General features: G+C 41.4%; 1 pseudogene; it reads right to left on the bottom strand.

Annotated features, from left to right (window-relative positions):
• Positions 1–3,856: 3,856 nt before the first annotated feature.
• On the bottom strand, positions 3,857–10,154 carry LOC140906489 (elongation factor 1-beta pseudogene; annotated as a pseudogene).
• Positions 10,155–11,105: the final 951 nt, after the last annotated feature.

The following is an 11,105-nucleotide window of genomic DNA, read 5'->3' as shown; positions in this document are numbered from 1 at the left end:
CCATCTAGGACTAAATATTTTTTCGTAACACAAGGCAGTAACACAGTATTCTCTCTTCAGCTCCCTTGAGTCACTTGTACGGCATATGGGAGATTTGTCTTTGCCTGCTCAGCCTATTTCCAGGAAGGAGCTCTCCCCTGATATAAGAATTGGAATAATTTCCAAGCAATTTAAACTTCAAATACTGCAGGGGTTACTAACGTATGTAATTGACTCGAACAAGTTTTATATACTTGCACATTCATTTTACTCCCTCTTGCCTATGCAAGTGGTGTGTGATTTTATCATATTGCTTCTGCTGTCAACATGCTGCTCCCATAACATCAGAGCAAGGTTGTCTACACTGACTGTTTTGTAGATCACTATTAGAACATGGGTTCTGATTTCAGACTGTTTAATGTGTGTTTACCATACAGTTGTACAGTACAACTTTAGGCCCTGCTTCCACTCCCATTAAAGTCAATGGCAACCCATCCCTCCCTTTTGATTTCAATGAGAATGGAAGGTCTTTGTTTTGTATAGTATCTCATCTACAAACCATATTCCCAAATGATTTACAGAGTTAAATAATCAAGTCTCAGCATTCATCAATAAATGAGAGCGATAGGAAAGGGATTTGAGCTGTAAATTGCCTAGAGGGATACAGCCAGGCTGTTGCAGATGGCAGGAGCTGCAGAAGAGAAGGCTCCCATACCAAGAGTTGTGAAACAGGACATTGAGCTGACTGATGTTACAAGAGAGGCGAGAGAGAGAGAGAGAAAGCCTGGGTGATATGGAGGAGCAAGTCCAGACAGAGTCAAGAATAAGAAGGATGGTTTTCAATCACATACACATTTAGTTATCTACGGAGCCATTTTTTCTATATATTTCCCAGAACCATCTCAAGTGTCTGCTCCTGGACAGAACCCCACAGGAAGTGGGGCACAAGGGCAGTAAACTATTTTGATAGTTACTGCCAACGAACATGGGCTCATCATCCCAAATGAACACATCTATGCCAACTCCTTGACTCAGTGACTCAAATTTTCACCCATCTCAGCACTGCAGGATATTCTGTTTTTTATGCCAATATTCCAACCTTCAACAGTGCAGAGAAGACTCACTTTGCGATCACAAGGGGGTCAAGAAACATTTTCTAAATGTGTGTACCTTTCCACTGGAACGGTCATTGTGATGCTGAATAGGAGCGGTTGGTCCAGCCAGCAGAAAGAGATATGGGATTCCTCCAGTTGGGTTCACTCAGCAGAACAAAGTAATATTGCTAATGGTATTGGAGCAAATCCAGAACAGAAGATCGAATATTTTTAGGACAATTCCACTCCACCCTCCATGCAGCACATTTACAGTTTCTGGGGTCACCTTTGACTGTTAACCTTGCCAATCAAAGGAAAGAAAGGGCATATTCTGGGGTAAATCAGAAGCAGCTTCACAGAAGTCTGCAGTAATGAAGCTGGCATATGTGAGATGAGAATCAGGACCAAAGTTCTTTAAGCAACTGCTTAAATTGCAGTCGTCATTTACATAAGAATGGGTACAACTCCCAGTCAATCTACGATAATGTGATGGGCCAACAAACATTTTCTTAAATTATATATCCAAGCAATCATTACTTCACTTGGAAAATTAACACGTTAAACATGCCACACAGTATTGTTACCAGGACCACAGCTGATTTATTGGCTGGCCATGACACAGGCAGCCAGTCACATTATTTAGTTTCTACGGTATATACTAGTTTCTTCTGAGTCAGCAAATGGAGCAAGAGAAATCAAATTTTTCAGCAACTGAGTGCCAGCAGGATATCTTAGCGAGACAAGCTGAGTGAGGTAATATCTTTTTTGGACCAGCTTCTGTTGGTGAGAGAGGCAAGCTTTCAAGCTCACAGAGATCTCTTCTTCAGCTCGGAGCTCTGTGTAGCTTGAAAGCTTCTCTCTCTCACCAACAGACGTTGGTCCAGAAAAGATATTACCTCACCCACCTTGTCTCTCTAATATCCTGGAATTGACACAGCTACAACAACAGCACATACTAGGATATCTTATTAAGTGACCCTCCTGGGAAAAGCTATTCTGGGCTTCTACTGAGAAGGTTAGGTGAGAAACAAAAGCAAACTTATATCAGATGTAATTTGAGGAGGAGAATAAAGCCTGGGAGAGAGAGGATCTTTCATTGACTACAAAGTTAAAAAAAACCCCCAGCAAATATGAATTCTTACATCCTCTATGGAACTTATGGAAAGCACAGTTTGTTTCCTCCTGCTATTTGCAAGTTACAAGTAATGCTTGGACTTATTCTATGAGATGTCTCAAAGTCTACAATGTTATGGGGGATGTAAAAGAAATACACAAAATAAATATACAACATATTTGCCAAAACATGTTTTTGGATGGCATCTGTTAACAATACACAGCTGAAAACAGTTTTAAGAGCTATGTAATACTAAGTGTATTAGTAATTTATTAAGGACCTAAAGGGTAAAGAGATGTCAATTTCAGTTACACTGCTTTGTCAACTTTTCCTACATACAGGGTTATGGCAGGCCAGTCCAATGGCTTGTTCCCAAATATTGATAAACTGCCAAAATGCTTTTAATGGAGTTAAACTGTGCCTTGTAACTGTACAAAAGACATATTTCAAGTATGCTGGCCAGTCATTTCAAGTGCCATCTCCCTCTAGCTGAATTAGATCCTGGGACCAGCTCTGGGCTTTCTTCAAAGGTAATATAAAGCTCTTTATTCCATACCACTTTGAAGTTCTTTAACATTTTATAAAATTACTGATAGAGATATTAATGGGAGCGAGAAACAAGATGGGCCTTTTGAGAAACATCTTAGCATACACTCTTATTGAGAGAATTTTTTTATTCCTAGATTCCAAAGCCAGAAGGGAACCACTGTGATCATCTAGCATGACCTCTTGTATACCATAAGCCGTAGAACTTCCCCTTAATAATACTGTTTAGATGATTAAATAATTTTGTATTGGAACTATTTTAAGGCAGACAATCCAATCTCCACACACGGAAAGCTGGTCTTGTTTATCAACAGCAACAATAACAAACAAATATAAAATGAAAAATGGGGTCATCAGGTCATGGGATAATGGAAACTGGGCAAAGCTCAAAGTCTTTGGAGGGCCAAAGTGAGAGGGTTTTTTGTCATATTAGTCTATTGACATTTTTCTAAGTCAAACAATGGCGCTGCAGGGATGATCTCATAGGGCAGCCCTGACTGATGGGCTCTCCAGCAGGATGCCCACCCCCTACCTATGTACTCGGGTGACTAGCCCAAGCTGCCACCTGTGCTATGGTCACACTACTATTTTTAGTGCGCCAGCCTGGGCAGAGTTAGCACACATATCTCTGCCTGAGCTGGGAATCACATCTCCCATCCCAGCAGCTGGGTCGATGTACCCTTAGATGTAGGGCAGTACTGTAGATATTATTAGAATCTTTTAATGAGAGCTTCTTTGCGTCCTGTTGTTCCATTGGTATAGAACTAGAACGCCCCTTTTATTTCAATGGGGGCCTATTTTTGTACAGCGGTAGCCATGTATAGCCATATCATTAGCTGCAGTCCTTATAAAATACAAGGTATCTATGCTCAAATATCAGGGCAGTACCTACATTAAAGTGCACGAAGGTCTCACCCTTTGATATTTTTATTCCATGGAGTATATTATACTAACCCTCATTAAACCAATTTTAAAATATTTTCCATGAGAATTCAACACTGTTATAAACATCCTAACAATGTCAATAGGGAAATTTCAGCTACTATTTATTATAATATAGTTTAAGACAGTTAATGACAGTTTTATAATTGAGTTATGCAGACACTGGTTCTGATCTTATGTCTGTTTTATAGCTATGTAACTCCACTTACTTCAAAGGAGTGCATTTGTGTGAGACCACATCAGCCCTACATGTCAAATGATGATAGCCTTGTAAATGTAATGCAAGAATTGGTTTGGGGCAAAACTTAGGAGGAAATTCCAGGAGGCTATGGTGACAGTTTTCATACCTCTGATTTTGCTGTAGCTTATAGAACACAAAGCCTGATTCTCCTTTAATTGACAGTGGTATAAATCTGGAGTGAGTTCAGTGAGTCACTGGAGGTGCCTGGGTATAAATGAGATGAGAATCAGGAGAATAGTTTCTATCATGAATGGCATGTTTATAGTCTTTCCAATTTTCTATTAAAAATGAATACTATTTTCCTCTTCTTCCTTCTTTCCCCAAGCACCGTCACTACCAATTAATAATGTTTCTCAGTAGACATAATTAAGTAGTGCTATCCAATTATTTTCTATCAAAGATCTGAGAAAATACCAACAAGGTATGTACTGTTTTCAATATGACAGCTCTCATTGCTAGAATGAAAACAAATTTACGGCAAAAAAATTAAAACATTTACATTCTAACATCTCCAGATTTTATTAGGTGTTCTCTATACAGTCATCTGGTATGTTTAAAGAGTGAGCAACCATATAAAAGGAAATATGGTCATAACTGATTGAAGTAATAAAATCCTGAAACTAAGTAACATCTCATAATTCATTACACAGCATATATTAGATTTCATTACATCAGTATATGACTTAGTAGTAAATTCTCCTGATGGTCATAAACCTCTCAGGTGTTGTCATCTGAAAAATGAAATAAATAATAATAACAAAAAAAAAAGACAAAGCCAGGATATTTCTAGCAGTGCCTTGTAAGGTTATGGTATAGACCCATCTAGTGTCAGGGTGAAGAACTGGTATGTAACAGGACGCAGCAATGTTAGGCATAACAGCACATTTGTATAGTTGGGTTTTTGTTTTGTTTTTTTGGATGTTCATGTTTAATATTAGGATTAAATAGTTCTACAAATTAAAGATGATGATGGTAGGCTGATAACATCCAGAGCTATAAATTATTAATTGGTGTATTCCTGATAATTAATCTATTCTTTGTGATTTCTGCATTTTAAAATATCTGCTGCAGCTTAAACTTTTGTTCAGCTCGTACATTCTGAAGTTTAAAGAGACCTTGGAATGCCATGATAAGCACAGACTGGCGTCAGCAGGTCCTCAGTTCCAATCCTACTTCAGCCATTAACTTGCTGCTTGGACTTAAGCAAGTCACTTCATCTTTCTTGTCTCAGTTTCCCCTGCTGTGAAATGAGCATCTTACCCACCTACCACTTAATTGGTTGATCTCAGGACATTGTTTTGAACATGTATAGTGTTTAATGCTGAGTATTAAGTTTTGATGTCTAATTAAGGAACTAATGAACTTCAATGCTTTATTGACCTCACCTTTCTGAAGTCTGCTCATTAAAGCTGTAGCACGCTATTTATGTTTCACTACATATCTGCTTTCTCATTCAATGTTTTCATTTACTCTTTGAGGTTTGTTTCTTTATGGGTGCCCTATGCAAGACTGATTACTCCCTTTCCCCTACTAACCCATCCAACACAGCAATCCAAACCATCTAATTTTTTCTTCCAGCATGGCCCCTCTTTCAGTGCTCGGTCATACACAGCAGGGGGTCTTCATGTTCAACATATACATAACAGTCCTTTGCAGCAACCTCTAACAAGTCGTCACCCCAGAGAGTGGAAAAGCTTCTGGGGCATTCATGGGAGGTGAAGACACCTGTTGTACAGGACTGAACAGAAACAGGGACACCATTTCAGGGATGGGGAACTGGGTAAGAACAATCTCTATCAGAGAATCAGTGCTGAGGTGTTGATTGCTGCCAAGTCATTACAGTAAATCCAGTGAGAGGTAACGAGATAGCCTATTTAGTCCTTCACTGACTGGATCTATACCCCAGGGCATTAATCATTTTGTAGGTTTAACTGGTGAATCTTCTTTGATTTTCCCCAAAAACTTTATACATTAATTTCCCTGAAAGTGTGATTCCCTTCTCCCATTTAACAGCATATCATTACGCTGCGGTACCAAGTGACAGCTGTTACATGTCTAAGGGTATGGAGATTCTAAGGCAGATTCTGATCTCAATTACCTGTGTGTAATTTTATTTCTTTTGCTGCTTGGGGGATTATCCATCAGATTTCTTATATGCATTTGTAGTGCTTTAGAAGTAATGTTCAACAAAAACCCCATTGGATAATTTATTGATGGCAATGTGATAGGGCCTTTCCCTGGAGCACCCTCCTGCTGCAGGCCACTGCAGGACAGATACAGCTGCCTCAGAAATAGTCCAAAGTATCTTCCCAAGTATAATTACAGCCCTGGGGGGTTCACTTATTACAAGAGTCCTGTGCACACATGTCATAACAAAAGTCCCACAGCCACAGTCCAGAATTCCACCAGCATAGTCCAAACAGAGCATGCAACATAGAGCCCAGCCCTCCAGCACTGTCCTCCTACAAGGACAGTTCTCTAGCTCCCAGCTGAGAGAGCAAGCAGGCATCTCCTTCTGCTGCTCTCAGCCTTCAGCCCTCTCGAGTCTTGGCTCTCTAGCTCAGGAAGATCAGCAGACTAGCCCCTCCCTTGGCTTCCTAGCTCTCAGCCCTTTGCAGCCTCCCAGCTCTCACTTGGACTCAGAAAGGTCAGCAGGCCAACCAGCCCCTCTGCTGGCTTCCTGATAACATCTCTCACTTTCCAGGGAGAGCTACAGAGCATTTTCTGTCCTCTGACATTCCCCAGAGTTCTCCTCACATTTCCTGACTAATTCTCACCAGAACTCCTCCCTGCCTGGGTCTCTCCCTGACCTTTTATAGCCCTCAGGTGCTGCCCCACCCTCTTAATTGGCCAAAGTGGGAACACCTGCTCTGGCACAGAACCTGCTTCATTTATTAGGGGCTAGCACTCTGAGACAGGCTTTGTTACTACGACCCTGCAAGCTTTTAAGCTGTTGGATAGAGGACACTAACACACTTTTCCTTTTCAACTAAACTCTTGTGAGAGAGATTGTGACATAACAGGGCATTTTAAAATAGAAAAAGGCCATAGTTGCTGAGTCTATGGGAGATGTCCAGCAGCAGAAGATCCATGGAGAGGGGAGCAGCCAATTAAACAACCCATGAGACACACTGATCCAAACTCCTGTAGGCAGAAAACAGCCACAACCTCCCCTCCTTCTAGGAAACATGCTGGAGTCTAGAACCACTACAAAATTCGGCTGTGCAGTAGCATGGGGGCATGCAAGGACTTTGCAATCACTGACAGGAGGGCTCTGACGAGGCCTGACTAATCCAACACTGCTCTCCACTCTTAAAAATCCAGAGGAAGGATGGCAGCACCTGACCTCTGTTGGGCAGAATGCAGAGAAAAGAATGGGGGAAAAAAACAGACACCACCTTGTGCTAGGTGAGGTGAATGTGGGCCATTGTGTATAAATGCCAAAATACGTGCACAAACAATAACAAAGGGAACAGTAGCTGCTGTATAAGATCATTGGTCTTCTGAATTAAACACTATTTTATCCTAAAATCACAAAAGCGAGTGAGACGCATGTGGGGAGGGGGAACCCTCCCAACATCTATGGTTCTGGATGCAGCCTCATGCTCTGATGTGTCTGTTGTTACAAATCAGCATCCCTGGATAGAGGTGACAGCATCAATAAATCTCTAAAATATAGTCCCTGCCTCTCCCCCCATTGCTGCTCAGCTTTTTCAGGGACCAGACCAGTTTTGTACGAGCCTGTCTAGCCATGATGAATGTGACACATTTTGAGGCAAGCACACTACACATTTTCAGACAGGTAGTGTGGCTTCTGAACCTGGCCTTGCCTGAGTAATAGTCACAAAATTAGGGCCTGGTTGTTTACCAATGAAAATCAAGGAATTTTCTCCCTACATCTGGCTCCCAAGAGGGATGCTTGCTGCTAACTCAAGCCCAAGTTCAGTAACTTTCCAGGATCTTCAGGCTTTTCATTAACTGAAGAAAACCAGCCACATTCAGCATAGAAGCTTCACATCTGTCTGAGGATTGAGTTCCATTATGGAACTTGTTTTAAAAAATGCTGCCACCAAAACTGGAGGTTCTACCAACAGAAGAACTCGAAAGTGCCCTGAAGAGAGCTGAGTTTGGGATGCTGAACAGCAAAGGGCTTTTGCCTTGTTTCTGGACTGCAAGCACCGAGGTTGTAGTTTGCAACAGGAATGGAGAGTTTTTACTACTTCCCAGGACTGGGCCCACTCTCAGTGAAAAAAATGTTAATTAAAGGGCCTCATTTGAGAGGCTTTAGGAGGGCTGTGTGCTATTTGAGATTGGGGGAGGAAAGGAGGTGAAGATTTCTGTCTACCATTAGGATATTGGGCCCAAGGCTCAGCTATGCAGAGTTTGCTCTAGCTTTGCATTACTCAAGGATTGCCTCGGCTGCTATTCTTTTTTTTTAAGCTTTCAAGTACTTTTAGTCCAGATGTAGCAGGGTTTAGATCTTGTTGAAAGCAGCTACATCCATTGATTGTACATAATCTTCAAAGGTTGTTATTCTCTCTTCCAACATATCTGTACCAACTTTATCATCTTCAACTACATACTGAATCTGAAGCTTCTTGATACCATAGCCAACTGGAACCAGCTTGGAAGATCCCCAGACTAAGCCATCTGCCTGAATGCTTTGGACTCCTCCAATTTGGCCACGTCTGTCTCATCATCCCAGGGTTTTACATCCAGTAAGGTGGATGATTTGGCAATAAGAGTTGGGTTTTTGGACTTCAGATTCATATTGAGCAAGACGCTCTTCTCTCAGTCTCTTGGATTCTTCACTTTCCTCCTCATCATCAGATCTAAAGAGATCCATGTCATCATCATCTTTGCTATCTGTGCTTGCACCTGTGGAGTCTTCCACATCAGCAGGACCATATTTCCCCAAAGCCTTCTTTACTCCTGGCAAACTTGCCTTTTGCTTTTCATATGACTTCATGTGGTTGTCCCAGTGGAGAGCGTGGAACAAGTCAGCAGGAGGCGGCGTAGACACTGCTTCAAAAACAGCAATGTCAGCCTGAGAGGGCACATACCCCTCGATGTAGCTCTTGTTGGCCAGGAAGTCGTTGAGGAGTTGGAGGCCGGCAGCGGACCAGAGGTCCCCAAAGCCCATGATGATGGCGGCAGTGCGGCACACAGACAAACCGACCCTTGCAAGGCAAAGGATTCAGCCCATGATCTCTCTCTAGAGTGCCTGAAGCTTGAGTGATGGAACCTGTAGGACAACAGAAACCAATACCTATCTAGAGAGAAAATACTTTAAGTAGGAATATATTTATCACATTAATATTTAGCGCAGGCTTAGATCTTGTTGGGCATAAGTAAACCTGCCTATAGCTTGATTTGAGCGTGAGGTTAAACTGTAAACAAGGTGTAACAGGCTGTGTGCTGGATGGTGTTTTTGGGCTAGTTGAGAAAAGCAGAAACACCCTGAACTGATAAGCTTGAAGTACAGATAGGGGAAGGATGTAAGTGATTGGTCCTTACACTCGCCCTACAATGTCCAAACCAATTATATTCAAGTAAAGATATTAGTAGCTAGGAAAGATGTATATAAACTATGTAGTGTGAGACATGATGTGGAATTACGGTGGTATTACCCAGTACCTATTGCCCCATGTCTGGGCCTGGGCCCTGTGGGCCTAGAGCTGTTACATACATAACAAAGTAACATGAATGATGAGTGGGCATCAGATGCAGTTTTTGGATCTCAGAGAATTAGCCGAACCGTTTTCCCAGAACTTGACAAGGTGTTCTGTATAAACCACACAGAAAAGGCCTCAAAGGGGAATCCCAACATTCAGCAGCTCCATTAGGACAACCATGGATATTTTATCAAAAATTCCTTGGGGGTTTCTCTCTGTTTTAGTTTTCATTAGGGTGGAAGTTGGATTTAAAACAAACATTTGTTTCTAGTTACAGAGCAGTTTAAAATAATCCATTGTTTCTGGCTTTGCTGTTTCAAAATTTAGTTGAAGAAATTAATACGAGGACTTCAAGTGATGGGCAAGATGACTTAAGAGGAGCGTGAAAATTGAATTCAAGTCAAATACCATTAAACTGCAGAACAGCATTAACTTAGACCATCTTAAATCGACAAACAATTTAATTGCAAGAAAATGAGAAACAAAACCAACCACCTGTGAACACTAAGTTACTTGCCCAGGATTTCATAGCAACTCTGTAGCACAGGTAGGGATAGAATCCAATTTGCCAGGCCATTCAACTGGCTTAACCTCAGGATCAGCCTCTCTCTTCCTGTAATCCCCTACCTCATTCTCTACACACCTTCCAACTTCTACAATGAATGAGGCAAGGGTCCTGCAGACAGCAGCCTCATCATTACACAACCATGATTCATCTCTAGAACTCCGAGCCTGAGCACTAGGATCTTGTGGAAAAATGGTATTTGATCATGCGATTGAAGATTGTGTAATACACACAAGGGGGCTGGACTAAGGTTTCAGGGCAACCATAAAACTGACTAACTTTTGAATGCTTGACTTTGCAACCTTAGTATTCTTTAATTTTTTTAAAATGTAATTTCCTAATTTTAAAACAAAAACTGAAAAACCCCAAATGTCCTCCTGTAGAGCCATATTGATCCTATCTTGGATCATCAGCAGCACAGACCTCTACACTTGAGCTAACAGAGTAACTGGCAGCATTAGTAGGCTGTTTTCCTCTGTGTGGACTACACATTAGATGGCAAGAAACAGATTACTATTGGGTTTCTCAGTTGTTTATTAAGTGCAGAGGAACAGACAAGAATCCTGGATTCAATTCCAGGTTTTGGAGAAGAGTGTCTTTAATGGCTAAAGACTCTTCTGCTTCTAGGCTCCCACTGTCAGTTCCTCACCCCCCTTCAGTACCTGTTCTGTATCCTGCCTCCACCCCCATGCTCCCAGCAGCTCATAACTTAGCCAAATTTACACAAATTTTTATGGACACAGCACAAAGGCACAACCCTCATAGCACTGCAATACCTTTGCCAAATTTCAAATCATTCCTCCACAACATGAAGGTAGTAGAGGTTCTCAACTAAATGACTAGAAGAATTTTAAACATGGGCAGAATGCATTTTTTCCCTCAAACGTCACAAACAGCTGAACCATTTTAGGCTGAAGTATTTGAAAATTTCAGCTGAGGCAGACATACA

This window comes from Lepidochelys kempii, chromosome 2 (assembly GCF_965140285.1).
Source record: "Lepidochelys kempii isolate rLepKem1 chromosome 2, rLepKem1.hap1, whole genome shotgun sequence".
NCBI classification, from domain to species: Eukaryota; Metazoa; Chordata; order Testudines; family Cheloniidae; genus Lepidochelys; species Lepidochelys kempii.
The sequence above is the reverse complement of the archived record's forward strand: the minus strand, read 5'-3'. Positions and strand labels throughout refer to the sequence as shown.